This window comes from Equus przewalskii, chromosome 29, assembly GCF_037783145.1.
Source record: "Equus przewalskii isolate Varuska chromosome 29, EquPr2, whole genome shotgun sequence".
Taxonomy (NCBI): Eukaryota; Metazoa; Chordata; class Mammalia; order Perissodactyla; family Equidae; genus Equus; species Equus przewalskii.
This window is the reverse complement of record NC_091859.1, coordinates 15884802-15898860: the sequence shown is the minus strand read 5'-3', so window position 1 is coordinate 15898860 and position 14059 is coordinate 15884802. Positions and strand designations below refer to the sequence as shown.

The 14059-nt window shown below is 39.3% G+C and overlaps 1 long non-coding RNA gene across 1 annotated transcript in view; it reads left to right on the top strand.

Moving 5' to 3' along the window:
* Positions 1–3862: 3862 nt before the first annotated feature.
* LOC139080287 (uncharacterized) overlaps positions 3863–14059 on the top strand; it is a 63836-nt gene continuing 53639 nt past the window's right edge. The window contains exon 1 of the long non-coding RNA XR_011534672.1: positions 3863–4011. This is a non-coding gene — a long non-coding RNA (uncharacterized lncRNA). The remainder of the gene's footprint in view (positions 4012–14059) is intronic.

The window sequence follows — 14059 nt, the reverse complement described above, 5'->3', positions numbered from 1 at the left end:
CCACTGGGTCCAGAAGCATCTAGAAATTTAGAACGTTTTTGAATTTTACAAAGGTGACAAGGTGCATGTACTCTACCTTATGTAACACCACTGTGAGGGATGTATGTAACATCCTGTAATCAAACCACATTTCCACAGCAAGGCCTGTGAATATTTGCACTAGGTAGTATGTGGAGTAAATAAAGGTGTTAAAAAGCTTCATATCAGTTCAGATCAGCTGGAAAACTTTAGTTTTCATAGATTTTTGGATTTCATAACTGCAGATGAGGAATTGTAGAGTGTCAGTACCATTAAAAAAAGTCTGTGTACCACAGAAAGAGTTGTCAGTAACATTCAAGGCATGAATTATCCAACCTTTCCTTCAGATATATAGCTGAGCTAAATTTTTTTAAGAAAAATTTTTATTGAAGTATGAATGCAACATACATTGAGTAAGAACTTAAAGAATATTGATCTTAAGCACACGACCCAATGACTTTTCATATATATAAGTAGATATGTATATTTCATATGTATGTATATATCATATGTATATATACATATATACACACACACACACACACACACTCATGTACCAGCACCCAGATGGACTACAGAACACTCCTGGCACCAAGAAGCTTCCTTCTGTCGCTTCCCAGTCAATACTCTTCCCAGCCCCCACACCATGATAACGATTGTTTTGAGTTCTATGCGTGAGTTCATTTAATGGAATCCTATAGAATATATTCTTTTGTCTCTGACTTCTTTCACTTAGCAAGATGTCTGTGAGATTCTTCCATGTTATTGTTTTATCAATAGCTTGTTCCTTTTTATTGTTGTATGCTATTCCTGTGTTAACTTTTATAACCTGTTAGAATGTTACATGCAAATATTTTAAGTTAACAGTTTCTTGGGATTGAAATGTTATCTTTGTCTTTCTCTTCAAAAGATAGACAATCACATACAGAAAGTTTTTATTAGAAAATCTGAAAGCAGCTGGCGTTTTTAGTGCTCACCAGGATTGTACCCCTGTCAACTAACTTAGAAAACACAACTGCTATTGTGATGCTCTGTACAAATAGAGGTTAGTTTCATTTCCCATCTTCTTTTCACCACTCGGGTGAGTGGATTCAAGCTGCTAGCTTCATCAAATAAAGACATCATTTTTTCTTAAAGGACACTTTTTTCTTAAAAAAAGAAACCAGAAGATTCTGAAGAAACTTTTTGATTTAATATTTGGATAGTGTAAAACTTCATAAAAGGAAATTAAAAGCCCATATTGTTGTACATTGAGATTATGATAAGACATGAAAGACTCTTCAAAATGACTTTTGTACTAACTTTGGACAGTGCTGTGTGTTCAGGCCAGCTGTTGGTGGGATGGGGTGAACAGGGATGAGTTGGGAGCAATCACCGGCGGCTTTTTTACTTCCTCTTGAGTTCCTTCACAGCCTGGCTACATTGAAAACATCTGAGTTGGTGTAAATTACTGGAACATGAGAAGCCCTCATTCTCAAAATACAAAAACACATTCCAGAAATGAATAGAAAGAATTGTCAGACTTTGGCCATGTTAGATTGATATAAAGAATTGAAAGCTGAATGATCCAAGACAAGTTGGAAACTAGTTTACTTGGGTTCTCCTAGAGGGTTGCACTGTGTTTTTGACTAAAACATGAGAACTGGCTACAGAAATGCTCACTAATTAAAAAAAAAAAATGTATATATATCAGAGGGGCTGAAGCCATTTGGAAATCTTGTAGATGCATTTTATCCACATTATCTTATGAGAGGCAAAATAGAAAAATAACTTGTGCACTTTGTTTTTTTCAGGAAGATTAGCCCTGAGCTAACATCTGCTGCCAATCCCACTCTTTTTGTTGAGGAAGACTGGCCCTGAGCTAAAATCCATGCCCATCTTCCTCCATTTTATATGTGGGATGCCTGCCACAGCATGGTTTGCCAAGCGATGCGTAGGTCCGCACCTGGGACCAAAAACCGGCAAACCCAGGCCACCAAAGCAGAACATGCGAACTTAACCATTGTGCCACCGGGCCGACCCCATGACCTGTGGGTTTTGAGATCAGAGACACTTGAGTTTAAAATTCTGTCTCTGTCATTGACAAGTGCAGTATAAGTTAAGCACAGTAATGTCTCTGAGTCTCAATTTTGATTTTGCTTGTTTTTTCTTTATAAGCAGCATTATCATAAGTGAACAATCTCAGAGAGAACAATGCTAGTGAATTTTAAAGTAAGAGTTAAAGATGATTAAAGAGCCTCTCATTTCATAACACAGGAAAGCTCAACACTCAGTAAACTGCCTGATACAGCATATTTCTACATCTTTATTTAGGGGCTTAAGGTATGTTGTGAACCATGAACTTTTTCTAAATCTTTCTTTGGCTGGCAGCTGTCAGGGCATTTTCACTAAAAAGATCTATCCATACTTAGTGGGAATGGTTTTCCCAAGAACTCAGAAAAATACTAACAGAGCTAGCCGTGTGATTGTGTTTCCTGGTCATTATTCTTGTGCTGGAGTACTGGGATGGTTCATAGAGAGTTAATTGTCTGAGAGGTTGAGTATGTTTTTCCCCAAAGACAGAAAGAGGTGGGGGCAGAGAAACCCAAGTGAGTATTCATTACATGTAATTGAAAGCTAATCATCTTTTCATGGATAACTACTCTCCAGAAAAAACCAGCCAAACCACTTAAAACAATCCACAAAGCTTATTGGCCTGTTAGGACAATAATGCTGAAAAATATTGCTATGCTTAATTTATTTGATTATCCTTTGTTTTATAGGCTGCCTGATGATTAGTGCAGGTTCAAATTCAGGGCCAGGATTTATTTTTTCCCCAACAAATTCTTTTCCTCTGCTCCCTTGCACACATCTAAGAAAATTTATCACAAGAGGTATGTACCAAGGCTTCAAAAGAATACTATTGGGTCGGAAGCAAAATGAGCTTGACCTTGGTCTTTGTCAAGAATTGCTTGATTCTATCAGCTGAAGTCTGGGAGAGGCAGGTAGGTAATAAAATACCAATTTGATTTTAAGGACACTGTTGGGAGACGAGGGAGACAGGCCCCCCTAAAACATTTTCAATTTGTTCCGATACCTAAGAGAAAATGTTGTTTTTTTTTTCTGCAAAAGTGATTAATAATACATGTTTTCATGAAAAATTCTGAGACATTTTGAGCCAGCAAATTGTTTTTGGTTTGGACAATAATGACTTGCTTACTCCCAAAATATTTGGTGACTAATCTTCATTTCTGATTCTTATTTCTCCACTGGCAAGCCACTTTATGATAAATTCTATAAATATTTATTGAAATGTTGAAATATTCAGGCATCGTGCTTTTTGCTTCATGTATAAAGATGGATGTGATCAAGTCGCATTTGAGTTCTCTATTGATGAATTTTACTTTTCTGAATTTTACTTCCTTAAATCATTTTCCATCTTAGCCAAAAAATTATGGTCAAAAACAGAGATCAAGGTGAAGGGATCATCTCACTGCCCAGGATGGTGTTTCTTTTGAGATGTTGAAATGGTAGAGTTATTTTGTTTTGCTAAAGGCATATTTTCTTTTCCTTTTAAAGAAATATAACTCTATAGTTTTTGCTGGTGAAAGAATGAGTTGGGCTCTGGGCTTTTCATGACCAAGCTAAGCAACTCAGAGCTTTGGTGCGAACAATGAAAGTGAGATTCCCTTTCACGGAAGGGCTGGCCCATTTGGAGTTGATGATTCTAGTCTGGCTAATCCAACAGGTTTTTATTTCTTAAAGCTTTGAGCACTGTGAGTCAGAGGGAGAGGAAGAGAGAGTTAGGACATGAGCTCACTAAAAGAGAGGCTGGTATTAGAAGAGAAGGGAGGGATTGTTTTTTGGACCCAAACCAGAGAAAGGAGTGGCTGTTATTGCAGCATGAAAATATGAGCACTGTGGGGGAGTGGCTGAGCTGTTTGTGGAGTTGGCTTCAGGGCCTCAAGGCTAATCTTCCACAGGAAGCGAAGTCATTGGTTGCCAGCCTGAAGGGTGAGCCGGTTTTGGAATCTTTTCGCTCTTTGCCTTTCTCTGCCTAGAAACCTGACTTGAGAGATGGGAGTCTCTCCTCTGCCCTTGACTCACCTACACGACACTTCCGTTCATCTACATGCTCTTCAAAGTGAGATCACACTGGTGAGCTCATCTGGACTCAAGAGTCAGAAGAGCTAAGAAGGGCTCTAGCATGTGAGGATGTGCCTGTGGGTGCCCACAATGCTGGACACCGGATGCCATGCTGCCTTTGGGATGGCACCAAGACTTCCTGGGCTGTCTAATGTGATAGAATGGTATGGACGGTCTCCTCGTCCACCTTCCCAATTTCAGGTGGCCGAAGGTTCAGATTCTCTTAGAACTAAACTTTTTGCAAGATTTGTTAATCAAATGAAAAATGGACTGGGCTGAGATTTCATCTCTTTATTTCATGCTTAATGGAGGGATAGTGAGAGGGTCTGTATTAATTAGGATCCTTTTCATACAAGTAACAGAAATGCAGCCTGAACTCACTTAGGCAAAAGGGAACGGTAAAGGATATAACTGGGTCTCCGGGATCACTGGAAACAGGGACTCAGATATCTTCAAGTCTCTCTTCTAGCTTTCATTTGTACTCCTTTCAACATGTTCTACAAGCCTCCTCCACAAGGTCACCATGCCCTCAGACTCAGATCCTAAGCCTTGACACCAGAGCAGGATTGTCCCTTTTCCTCAAGTCTCAATTTATAGAAGCTTAGGGAGAGTCCAGTTCAGGTCACATGCAGCCCCTCTGATCAGTGGATGGTTATTATGATTGGCAGTTCTCACCTGGACCATGTGCTGTAACTGGGGGAGGAATGTCTCCTCAAAGATGAGGGAAGTTGGGGTGAAGGTGGGGCTTGCCAAAAAGGGAAAGGTACTGGGAAGATACAAGAATATATCCTGTTATAGGGCATAGAATAGAGACTACATGATAGAAAAAGAGAAATTTTAGTTGAGCCTGGGTCTGAAAAATCCATAAACTTACATAATTAAACATTGATTATCCTAGAGTTGACGGCATAAATTAATGACTAGATCTCTCTGGTTAAACTTTTAGCCTTTACTGTGGGAAGGAAGATAGCACTGACTGCTCATTTCATGATGAGATGAAAAAGAAAAGGAAAAGACTTGTCTCCCTCACTTTCACGCCCCCCACCAGAGTCCCAAAGTAAAAATAATTTGGCCAATTTCTTTTAAAAGAAAGTGCAGATCTTGGATGGCTCAGTGCAAGCTTTGGGTTAAATCCAAAAGTATTTAATGACGAGAAAAGCTTCCTGGTTCTGGATTCTCTGAAGACAGATTTACTCCTGGAGGTGTCAGTCACCCAGGACTTTTATAAAACTTTAACAAGTTTAATAACTTTGTGGGCTCCTAAATGATACCTACAAATGGGCAGCATAATATTTCATTTCATTATTTTCTTCAAATGTTTACTATAGCCATCTATACAATCTTTATATGTTTTAATGGGTATGTTTTGCCTAAAAATATTCCCTAGTTAGCTCCACTAAGGAAAAATGGTGTTGTCAAGTCCAGGTTTTTAAGTGAGAATAGAAGCCTGGGTCAAAGGACAGAGGAAGATTATTTGAAGCATTAAATTGGTTGTTGAAAATGCCAGGTTTAGGAGTGAGAGTAATATTGAAGCCATTTGGGAAAGATTTCTGGGCTTGGATAAAAAAGGGGAATGCAGAGCATGCCAATGTGTGAGATCCACCAATCAAGCTGCAGCCCCAGGGAGCCCTGCAGAATCCAGGTGACGTGTGCTCACACTCCTCATAGGAGGTAGTCTGCAGGTCCCTGGACCTCGCATCAGGCCTCTGTGGTCCTGATGATGGCTCCACGTGCGCTGTGCTACTGAGAAGCATGGAAGGGCAAGTTAATCCTAATTCCATTTTATAACATAAGGGAACATGGATCTGGTGCCCTGAGTCTTCTTGAGTTTAGAACAAAGCAAATAGTTGGCAAGCTGGGAGGTACCCTTAGAGTTATAGAACCTGTGGATTTAAAGCGGAAAATAGCCATAAAATTCATGCCTATCTTTGGTGTGAATTGTCTCTTCACTAGGAGCTTATTTAATTGATCGACCATACAGTTTACTTTGAATGCAGGCAGCAGTTGAATTTTTTCTGGTTCAAGCATCTTTAATAATCCAAAAGAATTTTTAATGCAAAACTATTGAGAAAAGAAGAGAATTATTTGAGAAGAACTAAAAGAATGAATATTAACAGTTTTTTAAATCAGTTAACTTAAGCAGAGGCATGTAGAGTAAATACAAAGAATTGTAGGTAGTACCGAAGCCCAATCTGGGGTCACTTGCCATTGCTTTTCCATGGAATAGGAGTTAAATCATTAGCCAGGTTTGCCTAGAATAATGTCTCATTTCCTGTCCTGGGTATAGTTTTCTTTTGATGATGCTAGATCCTGACTGCTTGGTTTTACAGCACATATGCAATATTTTGCTGTAACTCGTTAGTCTGTCTGCAATTACTTGGGCTTTGAAGCACAGAATTGTTCAATTTCACTATTATTCTATCCTAATTCCTACCAAAAACCAACAACTACATTTCCAGTGCCGTGGCTTTGTGTATTCTGTTCTTAGTTGCTATTACATAAATTTATGCAAAATAAGTTGAATTCCTTAGCACCTTACACAAGAGCCTTCAGAAGCTGACCCGGCTCACTCCCCCAGCTTCATCTGCAGTCACTACACTCCATCCGCAGAAGGTTCTAGTCATCCTGGCTGACCTACCATTACACTTTGAAGTTTCATGTTTACGTTCCTGTTCTTCTTCTTAGCTTTGTCTTCTTTGTCAACCTGGTGAGCTCATATACGTCCCTCTAAGCCCAACTTAATTGTCACTTTCTCTGTGAAATCTCCCTGACAGCTCCCAGCATTCCCCAAGACTAAGTCCTATATAAACCTTAGAATATCGCACTATATGTTGTTGGTAATACTGCAGTGGAATTGAATTTTGTTTAAAAACTTATTGTGTAAAAAGCACATTTATTCCTCTCTCTTCCTCTCTCCTTCCCTCCCTCCCCTCTCTCTCTCTTTTATCCCTCCCTCCCTTCCTTCCTCCCTTCTTAAAGTCAACTTAAACCACACACTCCTGGCTTTTATAGCCAATGCCTACCCAACACATCCACTTGGATGTTTAATAGAAAACTGAAACTCAATATGTTAAAAAAAAAAAAAAAAAAGAGGTCTGCATCTTCTCAATTCTTTCTTCCAATCTGTTCTGCCCTCAGTCTTTCCTAGATCAGTTGATGGAAATTCCATCCTTCCAGTTGCACCAGTGGAAAAATCTGGAGTCATTCTTGGATACTCTGTTTGCTTCACACCCCACATCCAGTCTGTCAGGAAATAAAGTTGGCTTTACCTTCGGAATAGATCCAAAATCTGACCACTTCTTATCACCTCTACTGCTACCACCATATCGACTAGATTACAATAGCCTCTAATACTTCTGCTTTATTCCACACCATTTGGCAACTTCTAACATACTATATATTTACTTTCTTGTTGTATTAATTGTTTATTGCTGTCTCCTCGATCTAGAATGTAAGCTCCTGAGGGCTAGCAATTCACCTGTTTATCCTTGCTGCATCTCTAGCACCTGGTACATAAAAAATATTTGTAAGTAAATGAATTAATTTGACTCTTAATGGAATGAACGTGTCTGTTGTAGATCTTGCTTCCTCTCTACGGCCCAGGGGTAGGATTGCCATAAGCCTTCATGCAATGATGGTGCACTGGAGGGAAGTCCTCTTTTGTCGTCAATCAACCCTAGAATTTCTGAGTGTTCCAGTTGGTTTGGTTTCTTCAAGACTCTGCTGCTCATGTCTTACTTTTCATGCACAGGAGTCCTGTGGTTAGAGACCCTTGCTGAGGGCCCAGCCTCCCTATGTATTCCCTTCAACGCTGAAATCTGGCTGTCTCCCTGGGGAACCACACTGAGGGGTCCGCTGGTCCCCACTGCCTCTGATCTGTTGACCTCTGCCTCTTTCCAGTGTAAAGCAATCAATGTCCTACTTCTACCTCTGCCTCAAGGACACTTCTCCTCTCTGTCTGAGAGGTCCATCATCTTCGCTTTAGTGAACTTAGGCTTTTCCAAAAAACAAGAAGCAGCTTCTGTCTTCTCCTCTGGAGAAAACTTTGGACATGAGAGAGTCAGGGCAGGAAGGGACCTTATTGTCCCACTCTTCACACACAGTACTAGAGTTTCAATTTCACTGCTCTCTGCCCATCACTGGGTATTAGCACGATAACAATCCCTGTGGGCATGGAGTAATTCATGCTTTTTCATGGTAGATATACTTTTAATACATATTTGAATTTCATTTAGGAATTTTGTATTTGTGCTTATTACTGATGTTTATCAGTAGATGTGTCGGTAGCAGTAGTTTGTGTGTGTGCGTGTGCATGTGGTTTGTGTAGTTTTAGAGTCAGGATTATGCAAGCGTTGTAAAGTAAATGAGGAGAATTTGTGTCTTTTTATATATCCTGGAATTCTTTATATAGTGTGGCAAGTATCCATTTCTTAAAAGAATGCAACCTTATAATAGGTTAACTCTGAGACTGTTTTTTAGGACTAGGTTTTGTTTTTTGGTGAAGAACATTGGCCCTGAGCGAACATCTGTTGCCAATCTTCCTCTTTTTGGTTGAGGAAGATTGTTGCTGAGCTAACGTCTGTGCCAATCTTTCTCTACTTTGTATGTGGGATGCCACCACAGCATGGCTTGATGAAGAGTACGTAGGTCTGTGCTCAGGATCTGAACCCATGAACCCAGGGCCTCTGAAGTGGAGCATGCGAACTTAACCACTATGCCAGCCCCTTCTAGGACTAGTTTTTTGATAAATATTTCAATTTTTTCAAGTTTATTAAGTCTGTTTAGGCTGTTTGTAAGATTTGCGTTACCATTTGATTGAAATTGTGTATTTTACTGATATTTTAAAATTTAAAACATTAAGCTGCACGTAGAATTATTTCTAGAAAATGATCTCCTTGGAAGTCTTCCTGATGCTGTTACTTTTTCCCGTTTCTGCTCTGATTTATAAACTTAAAATGGTTTTTTCTTTATTTATCCTGGAATAGAGAGAAGTGTCTTTTTTAACTCAGTGTTTGTGATCGGACATTGTTTGTGGCTTGCCTTGATTTTTCTCACTGACACTTCTGATGCTAGATGAATTCTCTCCTCAGATCAAAATTGGAGAATAATTAGATTATACTAGGTAATTGATGGGCAGGTCTCCTTGCTCACCTCTCATGATCAGCCAGACATTCATCTAGGGCAGCTTCATTTACCAGAAAAGAGAGCTTGTCTTACCTCTACTTTCTGCTTCTCCTGTTCCCTGAACAAGCTTTCCTCAATGTGTTTTCTGCGAAATACTTGTTATGTAGGATATTAAGAGTTATGTGAGAAAAATTTTATCTAGGCCAAAGGATTTGGGCCACGATGGATAAAAATTTTAGTATGATTATTTCCAGCAGAATATTCCAAAATTATTATGTACACTGTGACTCTCCAAGAAGAGACTATGCATCCTTTCCTCAAATTCTTTGCTCACAAAACCTACTGGAAAGCCACTTCATGGTGCTATTCTTCTGTGAGTCTTATTTCAGGGACTCCTTTGTAATAGAAGAGAGTACTTGGAAATTTACAATAACAAGAACAAACGGCTGGAATGTTTCCTGTACTCATTCATTTCCAGAGTGTTCACCTATTTTTCTCTTGGAATTAGTCTCCAAATGGTTGTAGGATGATGCTGGGTGAAGAGTGCTGGATTTTAGCTGCCCCCAGATGCCATGCAGTGGTATGACTATGGTCTATGGATCTCTGAGTCAGAGTGGAGAGATTGAAGGAAGAACAAAGAGGACTGATAGGGACTGCTACTCCTTTTTTCTTGATATTTTCATGAGGGCTGAGATCTTCCTCTTCAGCAGATGATGCATGGGTAGGCTTTGAATTTCTTGAAATCCAGCTCCATTATCAGACTTGGAAATCCCCAATAGATGCTTGTGATGGGCTACCAGTTTTAGTTTTTGGAGATATAAGAGCTTTTGTGTTTGGTGATATTCTGTGTCATCCTAGGTGTTTTGGTGGGGAGTTAGGGTAGGTTGAAAACCCCATTTTAAATCTGTTTGCTCCATAAATATTCCTTCAAGTCCTGTGAATTAGTAATTATTATCCATAGCATTTGAATCCAGGAACCTGAAGGCTCAGAGAGGGAGGATAAACAATGGAAAGGGAGGTAAACTTCCTGCCGCCTCTGACATGATCCCTTCAGCTTTCACACGTTCTGTTAAGGATGCTTTCTCAGTTTGACTTGTATTTTTTGGTTTGGTCCTCCTTAATAACTCCCTAGGTAACGTCCTTAAAGGAGGGCCGCAGCTGCTACAAACAGGCGGATCTGCTTCCCTGCCCATTCGGGGGTTCTAAGCAGTCCATTGCTGAAGTCAGTCCCTTGTTGAACTATCTTTTGCTCCCAGTATACACTAGACTAAATACCATAAGCTGACCATTGCCAGCAAACTATCAACAAATCGTCACTCATCACCTTCACCCACCTTACTTGGTCTTTGTAGTGAACCTACAAGACACAGAGAAAAACTCCAAGGGTTTCAGACCAGTGCTACTCAAATTGTGGCCTTCAGGTTGGCATTGAACTATTGGTTATCTGTCAGCAATAAAACAAGTACAGAGATTGAGAGCAAGCATCCAGAAACTTTTATAGCAATTTGACGTCACCCTGACTTCCAAGAGTGTGATCAGTGGTCTTGTCCACTGAGCATAGATCAGTTTGGTTGGATTTTGTTAGACTCAGGTGGTGTGTGGCATGTGGCATGAATTGTGCCCTATTCACGTCCTGATCCTAAAAAGATCCTTAAAGAGCCCATCACTTTTCCCCACCTTCCAGTCTTTGCCAAAGGCTTTGTAACCCTTGGACTTTTACCTGCTCTCATTCAATTACACAGAGACATTTTCCAACTCTCCTCTGCCCCTTTCACAGTAATGGCCTGTGATCTGAATCCAAAATACTTGGAGTCTGCAAAGGACCCATTAAAATGGAGAAGCAGGGATTTCTTCTCCCAGTTGTTCCTCTGAGACTTCTTTCTAATGACAGTGACAGAATATTACGCGTCTTCTCTAGCTCACTGGCAGTTCAGGTTGTGTAATAGCAACTTGAGCATGAAAGCCTCTCACTCAATGTCATTGAAATGCTGAATATATCTGTGGGTAGCATTTAAATCAGGAGGCCAGGCTGTTCAGCTGCAGCCCAACATCATGTGGCATAAGCCAGGTCCCAGAGATGTGCTAAGTTATTTAGCACCATCTGCTAAAATTTCACACTGTGGAACTATTAAAATGGGGTTTCTTTCCTGAAGTTAAAGGATTTATTTATTTTTTTAATTCCCCAGTAGAACATCTCTTAGGTGATATCTTATGTGTGTCGTGCCCCAAATAGTGAGCTGATGCATCCAATGAATCCACCTAAGGAGAAGACTTGTACTCAGCATCTGTGTGTTTGTGTGTGTGTGTATGCACGCTTGCCATGTGTGTTAGATCAATCAGTATCAAATAATAATGCCTGTGGTCCCAGACTTTGGTTAAATCACAGTGCTGAGTTGATGAAGGGCAGGCTCTAACATTCCTAAGAGACTCAAGTATTAAAGAGAATCTGTTCCCAAGCTCTTAAGACAATGTAAGATGAATAGTCCTTTCTTCCTGTTCACATGTCAAAATCTTTTGATTTTGATTAAAGTCCCTATTTTCAGTGTACAAGATTGTTTCCTTTCTTAGCTTATTTGCCACTGCTTCTTAGTATTTCATTTATTTATTCATTTAAGAAACAATTATAAGCCACTTTTTGTGTGACAAGTATTGTGCTAAATCTAGGCCCCTATCTTTATAGGGGAGAGCAGCAATCAATCAGTAATGATAGCAGATTATACGCTGTGATGAATTCTTTGATAGAAGCATGAACAGGATATTTGAGAGCACAGAGGGTAAGACATTTAAACTAGAAGCAAAGGAATTAGGAACAAAATTTGCAGTGGAAGTGACATTTGGATTGAAGTTTGAAGAGCAAGAAATAGCTCCATAAAGAATGTACATGTGCCCTCATGCGTGTGTACATGTGGCTTGTGTGTGTGGGAACGTCCTCCGTGGAGGACCAACATCATATTACAAGGCACACAGACATGAAAGAGGATGACACACTGAAGCAATTGTATACAAAAGGTCCCATACCTCCTTAGATCATAAGTGCCACAAAGAAGGACTCTTTTATTCAGCAATGTACATCCAGAGCTTGGCATATAATAGGAGCACAATAAGTGTTTGTGGAACAAAAGAATGACCTCAAGTACTAAGTTAATAAATTTGAACTTTTTTCCCAAAAATATGATGGCAAGATGTTAGCAATTGTAGTTGGCCTTTATTACACTTTTATGACATTTTTGTGGTGTCCCTTAAGGGAAACACTCTACCATACAACAGCTGTTCCCTTCCATTTTCTGTCATTCCCATTAGAGTCACCTGTTTTTTCTTTGCCAGTCATTATTGATTGATTTGACAACTTTCTGGTCATGCTGTGACATATAACACTTGTGTCAAACACAGTTACGACTCTAAAACTCTCATATGTCTTTCAGATAATCTATTGTGACATACTGTTAATATCATTTTTTTTGAGGCAAAAGCAAACACTTAGTTTAAAGCAAATAACATTTGCATTATAAATATATATATTTTTATGTCAAGGTGTTAAAACACTTACGAATGTTAAAAGTGATGACTAACATCAAGCTAAATTGTAAGCCATAGCATTAAAACTGGTTAAATGCTTATTCTAAGAAAAGTTCTCTTTCATCATTAAGCCATGAGCTAGGAAATCTAAGTTCCATAAGCAGAACTTGAACATGTAAAGATTTGATTCGTTGAAAATTGATAGTTAGCAGCTGACCAGAAACTAAAGACACACTTGATTTTGGACTTAAAAACAGCAAAAGTCATAAAAAATTACTTTTATTGAATTGAAAAATATGTGAGTTTCAAAGCAATCTGATAATTAAAAAATATTCATTAGGAGATACTATATTCAAAATGAAATTAATTTTTAAAAACTATTATTTTCTTGAAAGATCAGGCTGTCTTGTTAGCTTGCTTTTGAACTCACTTTCAGTCATTTGCTTTCAATGTCTCTTTGCAGATATTCTTCTAGATAAGTGCCTTTCTCACTGCAAGCACCATACTGCCCTTCTTTCCTAACTTGATTTAGTTTATATCTTTCGAGAAGGTTCTCTGGTTAACTTCACTCAACTCTGATTGCTTGTTCTACTCTGTTTCTCCCAGTCCTCAACCATGTTGCTTTTAGATTGTTCTTTGGTATTTCCATACAGATTTGTATTAATCTAATTAATCCCCTGCCTCTTTCATTTATTTATTTTTGGGGGAGTATTTATTATATTCAAGGCTTTTTGGTTGCAAAAGACAGAAAGTCATTTAGACTATTTCTGGTAAAAAGAGAGTTTTTTGAAAGGATACTGGGGCATCTCAGAAACATTTGGTGGCAGGAAAAAAAGTACAACCAGGCCACAGGAGGTCCTGGGATTGCAAAATCAGTGCCTTCCGCCACTAAATGACTGGCCTCTTGATTTTCCTTTTCTCTGCCCACCTGTTCAATTCTGCTTTTCATATTTGCCATCTTCCCTATGGCTGCTCTGCTCTCCCTTAACTTCTGCTTGGATGTAGCTTTTGCTTAAATGGGTCTGGTGCTGACTTTGGTTCTATACCTGTTAGTATGTCTCTCCATCCCCACCCCAACCAACTGTCATCTCGCTGTCTCCATTACTAAGCCTAATGCTACATTCTCATGTCAGAGAATCTGATTTGCTCAGCTGAATTATGGATGGTTTCCCCTCAGAGCAGCTGTTTACACATCAAGTTAGGTGGTAGGTGTCATTTGGTGTAAACAGGATGGATTCTGTGAAACTAGGTTGTGGGCAGCAGGCAATGATTGGTG